This window comes from Cuculus canorus, chromosome 9 (assembly GCF_017976375.1).
Source record: "Cuculus canorus isolate bCucCan1 chromosome 9, bCucCan1.pri, whole genome shotgun sequence".
Classification (NCBI taxonomy): Eukaryota; Metazoa; Chordata; class Aves; order Cuculiformes; family Cuculidae; genus Cuculus; species Cuculus canorus.
This window is the reverse complement of record NC_071409.1, coordinates 6,947,119-6,953,249: the sequence shown is the minus strand read 5'-3', so window position 1 is coordinate 6,953,249 and position 6,131 is coordinate 6,947,119.

Below are 6,131 nucleotides of genomic sequence, written 5' to 3'. Positions count from 1 at the left end.
TGGTGTGCTGTGAATCATGCTTGCTTTGAGACACCCAAAGGCTGAAGTATCTCTTTGGATTTATCCAGCTCAAAACAAGATAAATTGATGTAGAAATACAGGCTGACTGTAGGATTTCCTGTCCCTGTTTTCATACATGGTCTTTCCATGAAATGTTTTATATTTTCTTTCTTTCTGAAATGCTTTACACTACCCTGCTTTTCAGGAAACTGGCTTGCAGTAACAAATGGCATGGAAGTGCGTGCTTTCTTCCCCTTTACCTTGTTTATAGGGAAAGACACAGAATAGGCTTTAACTTGCTCCTAGCTTTGCTACTATAGCTGTCTTATAAAAAGAAGATACCACAACTCTCACTGTTTACATGGATTTTTATTTCTGAAGCCTGCTTTCCTTATGGTTTCAGCTGCTTTCAATCTATTCTGTGTATCTGTGCAAACTCTTTTTAAGTTATTTTCATGACCTGAACTGTACCCCTGTGTTGCTGATCAAGAGTGGGCTCTGCTTGTTAATATTCCTTTTGTTGCTGCTAAGCCATACCTATTTTTCTGTTCTAGTACTGTCCTTTGTCTTTTCTTTGTTCTCATTAATTTTTCCTCCTTTCTCTCTTAGTTTATGGCTCCTTCTCCAATTTTCCTCTGCAGCAGCATGTCTGTGTTGGAGTTTGGCTCCTTGGGACAGGTGATAGCAGCTCTGGAAGCACAACTGAACTGCTTGTCTGCACCTTCTGATCTGTGAGAGTGAGCTTGTCTTGCAATGCCTGAATTAAGAATGACTGAGGCAGCAGACACAGAAGGTGAGTGCCTTAGGTTGTTTCCTAAAAAAACCCGTTATCTCCTCCTCAGTTACAAGATTCCATTCCATAGCATAGCAATGGAGCTGTAACTTGTTATTCTGTTTGCTACAGCCTTGACGGGCTGGAAAAGAATACTGTAAAAGCTACTGATTTTTGTAGCCCTGACTGTTGGTGTCCCAGCTAAGTGATGGACGTGAGAGTTTTTAATCTCGGTGATTGGTAGGGAAGGTCTGGAATCAGCAGGACTAATAATACTGATGGGTTTTGGTGAATGTCAGGGTGGTTTCTGTAAGGGTACAGAAATGTTGCATGGGTCTAAATGGTGTCTGTGGGACTCAAATCAAAAATTTGATCTCGTAGGCATTATTTAAAAGAGGGAAACAAGGTTGTAAATTGTGTTCATTACAGTTCTTTTACGGAGAAGAAATGCTGGGAACGTAAGTATGCTTACAGGCAGTGAGGATTTTGTAGTCCTCATGCTCTGAAACAGCAGTTCTCATGTTTTACTGTGTGAATAGACCAACGGAGCACTCTGCTCTTTCAGAGCATGGTCTGAATATGCTTAGATTTTACAACCAGGATGTCGGGGAAAAACATGAAAGAAACTGAGGGAAGGTGGAGAGAACCGAATGGCAGCATGGTTAAAGCGTGCAGAGCCTTGATTTAAGGGGTCAAAAGGAAGGACACTATGGATCTAATAGCTGTGAATCCAACTGAACACAAGAGGGCTACAATAACAAATGTACTCTTGACAGAAGGAGCATTCTGGATGGAGCTTTATTAATGTCTGCCTCCCTTTTGGCCTGGTCATATTTTTATACAGCTAGGAAATGAAATACTACTTGACACCCTCTAAGTACTTGTGTACCCCTGTCACTTCAGTACAGGCTTCATAGATTTGAGACTGCTATTTTTAACACTTTTCTAGTACTTTAAACTGCTTAAGTATTGGGACTACTTCCTTAACGTGTTATTGCTGCTGATAACGTACCAAAATCAGTGGCACAGATACATAATTCAATATGTTCTCTAGTGATATGAGTGGTTTGTTCTGCACTTAAATTATGGAGGATCCAGATTGTGTGAGCAAATAAGGAAAAGGGAACATATGAAAAGCAGGGGAAAATTAGCTGGAAAAGTACAAACCCTTGCCTAGTAACCAAAAGCAAGTGTTAGATTGCTTCTCTATTGATCCAAAGTGCAATTAAAAGCTACCTCCTGCAGCTGAATTTAGATTGGGCTTTTAAAGTTTTCTCTTTCCCCTGCAGACCTAGTATCAAATGGAAAAAAACCTGCACAGCAGGTCTGTAAAATCACCAAGTGAAGCGCGCACCAGCCTGAACTCCTTGGTTTGCAGCGGGCGACTTACCTGAAGCAGTCTGTGACTCTGTATGCCTGGCAGCAGCTCGGTTCAGGTGCTGAAAAATGACACCAGGGTGTGTGCTGGCTAGAATCTGTACCTGCAGCACTACAGGCTAGGAGCGGAGAGGCTGGAGCGCTGCCTGGAGGAGAAGGACCTAGGGGTGTTGATTGATAGTCGGCTGAACAAGAGCCAGCAGTGTGCCCTGGTGGTCAAGGCCAATGGCATCCTGTCCTGAATCAGGAACAGTGTGGCCAGCAGGAGTAGGGAAGTGATTATTTCTCTGTACTTAGTGCTGGTGAGGCCAATCCTCAAATACTGTGTTCACTTCTGGGCCCCTCACTATAAGGAGGTCATTGAGGGGCTGGAGCCTGTCCAGAGAAGGGCAACAAAGCCCCAGGAGTGTGTAGAGCACGAGCGTCTGAGAGAGCTGGGGCTGTTCAGTCTGTAGAAAAGGAGACTTAAGGGAGACTTCTCCATCTTCACAGCTCCCTGAAAGGAGATTGTAGTGAGGTGGGTGTTGGCCTCCCTGGTAGCTATTGACAGGCCAAGGGGAAACGGCCTCAAGATGCACCAGGGGAGATTTAGGTTGGATATTAGGAGGAATTTCTTTACTGAAAGGGTTGCCAAGCATTGGAATAGGCTGTACAGGGAGGTGGTTGAGTCACCATCCCTGGAGGTGTTTAAAAGAGGAGGTGTCCTACTTGGGGACGTGGTCTAGTGGTGGACTTAGCAGGGCTGGATTGATGGCTGGACTTGATGATCTTAAAGGTCTCTTCCAACTGAAACCATTCTGTGATTCTATGTGCAGTGTTCTGCTACATTTGTTGTCAGTAAAAAGGTGGTTTTTTTTCCAGAAGGAAAATACGTTGCGGGTTTTTTAGAAAAGAAGTGGTTTGTCTCCTAATTGGAGCTGTCAGGATTTGTTTGTTTCCCTGGAAATGTATGTGATTTTAACTCCCCAGTCCATTGTAAATCACTAGTGAATGTATAGTTTTACTTATATGGTCCAGAATAATTTTCTGCAGTCCATAAAACTTTGCAGAGATTAGGGGGGCCTAATATAAAGCTTGTTGCAGGTTTAGGACTCCATCTGTCTGTGGCAGCTGACATTTTAGCAGTGTCCAAACTCATCCAACTCACCCAAACCTATCCCCAGGAGCCAGAGAAGCTCTTACCAGCAGCTGAGGGCACAGAAGGCGCACTGAATCCACTGTTAACGCTCAATGTGAATGTTTTCTACTTCTGAATGTGATAGCTGCTAGAAGCATGGAATATGAGCAAAGAGGATGCAGTATCCAGTAGCAGTAAAAAGTGCCTCGCCTCACTTAAAAGCCCTCAAAAAAAGGGCCTTCAAAAAAGGAATATTTGCCTTTTCCTCTAGGCACAAACAGAAGCCAAAGGAGAAGGGTCTTGAGGCTTTTTTGCAGCCTGTTTTGGGTTAGAGAAATAAATTTGCTATACTCATTAGCTTTTGTGTTCAGATTAATTAACTGGGCCTAAGGGAAGGTGTCCATAGTATGGTGATTTTGCTGCCAAAAGATCTCCCCACCACTATACCAGGCACAACCGTGTGCCACAGCAGCCTCCCCCACTCCCTTTGCTGTTCAACACTGATAACCATCAGTAGTTCGTACCTGGGAAGTTTGAGCTATTTTATTTATCACAACATTATGCAGGCACTTTTTGCTGGTAGTGGAGAGGCAGGGGAGTGGGGGGAATTCAGACTCTCCTAACACTGCTAGTCAGCCAGTCATTAGGTACAGCCTGGCTTTCTGTGCTGGAAAGCATCCAATTTAGACATGATCTTGGATCTGCAGATAGAGGAAAATTCATCTCTGCTAATCTGCAAGATTGGCTGCAGTGGGTTGATGTTGGCCACCACTGTTAATGTGCACTGTAGGCGTGATGTGTTTTCTGCTGCTGCTTTTTTTTCTGATGTACTTGCAACAACGCAAAAGCAGCAGGCTAGTTCTCCTGAGTTCATGCGTCTAATTAAGTAAGGTCTTTGCATTGAAAAGTAAGGTTATTGAGAAAAGATTGTTAAGCAAAATATGTTATCATAATCTTTGGAATAAATTACATAGCTAGGTAGGATGTAGGCTGCTGAAGAGGATTGTTTTTATTAAACTGTGGTACTTTGTGTGGCTTATTTACTCATCCCAGCTATTTTTTTGAGAATCTAGCAAAAGGTTTTTGGACTACTTTGTCAGAAGGTGATAGCAAGAAGCAGGGATTTGGCAGGTGCACTGAAGGCAAGATGGTGTCCCGGCAAAAGGAGCGAGGCCAGTGCTGTTTGGCAGCACGATGCAGCGTGTGCCGCACCACAGCTGTGCGGTAAAGCACGAGAACGTTCCTGCGGTCTGTAGATAGTGCTGCTTTACGGGCCCGGGATGTGTACTCCGGAAGCGACAGCAGCAAGCGAGCAGATGAGGTATCAGTGAGATCCGCAGGCAGCTGAGACTCGGACTTCTTGCGTTGTGCACTCCAGAAGTGAAAGCAGAGCACTCGGCAGCTGGCAGCATCGCAGCACGCGTCCCGCTGCTTGGCAGGATGGGGTTGGAACATACAGAAACCAGAACTGAGCAAGCGGCACTGAAGGGCTCTGTGAACAGCATGTCTGTATAGATTAAATCGAAACTTAGGGAGGGCAGAGAGGAGTAGGGTCATGCATACCTAGGGAAATGTGGAAATTGCCTGTTAACTGAGACACACTGCTAAATGAGACATTCATGCCTGTGCTCTCTGCTCTTGCGAGCAAGCATTTCCAGCTGGGAATGGATTTCAGCCCAGTTGCCCTCTCAGCCATGCATGCACAATTGCTTTTGCCTGGGGGACTGTTCTCTCCCCCTTTGCTGAAGCCAGAGGCTGAAGAGGGATTCTACTGGTGTCAGCCGCTGACACCACAGCCTTCCCTTGAGTCCCTGAGCAACTTTGGATTTCCTTTTCTCACTGATGGCTCAGATGCATCTAGCACTGCACGCTAGAGCAGTGCTAGATGTCCAGAGCAGTGCTCTGCCCAGAGCAGATGGGAACCAGATCCTGAATCCAGACATACCATGCTCGGGGCTGGATGCATGCTGTGTGCTGAGGAACGTCTCTCCTTTAGACTACAAACCTGGGACTTAAATGGCCAGAGTTTTCTCATTTTATGCTCACGTGGTAGTTGGTGCCTGGATCAGACTCCCGGTAAGAGCTTGAGAAGCCTTAGGCCCGGATTTAGAGCTTTTGATCCAAGTGCTGAATCTGTGGATGTTGCGCGTTCATTTGGCACCAGCTGCTTATCAGCAAATCCCTGCCAGAGGTTGCAGGGTTTTGCTGATCTACCGACAGAACTGCTCATGTCTTGGCTTTCTCATCCAGCTCTGTTGAGAAGCCCAGATTCGCAAAGCCCAGCCATTAAAGGAATCTGAACTATGCGAGTTTCATTTCGATGGAGATGAGCTGCAGAGGTGTCACGCCTATAGCCCTACCAGGGTGTCTGTGGGGTAAGGACGCTGGGAAGAGGACTCGCTCAAGCCAACGGAGGACACGAACCATGCTTTTATTACACTCAGGTTTTGCTGGGGTGAGAAAGGCACCTGTTGAGCAGTTAATACCCGCACCGGGTGGCAGCTGGGGGTCACCCCGCGTGCAGACAGGATCACCCCACGGGCAGACAGGGTCACTGTGGCCACCGGCACCCTCGCTCCCCAGGAAAGGGTGGTCCGAGGAGCCGTGCATCGTGTCTCTGTCAAACCCTGCCTTTCACCCGGGCTTCCCTGCTCCCATGGGAGGGGAAGCAGTGGCAGCCAGCGCTCCTGGGACACCTCTGCTTGCTCCCTCCCAGCCCTTTGATACAAAAAGTAGTTACTTTTACAAAAATTGAAGTATTTTTTATTTAAGCTCAAGTTTCATCAAAGTAATTATATTTTTTGAAAGTTAGATGGGATGTCCCTCTGAGAGCAAGTTTTCTTTCAAGCAGTTTTTGTGCAGACG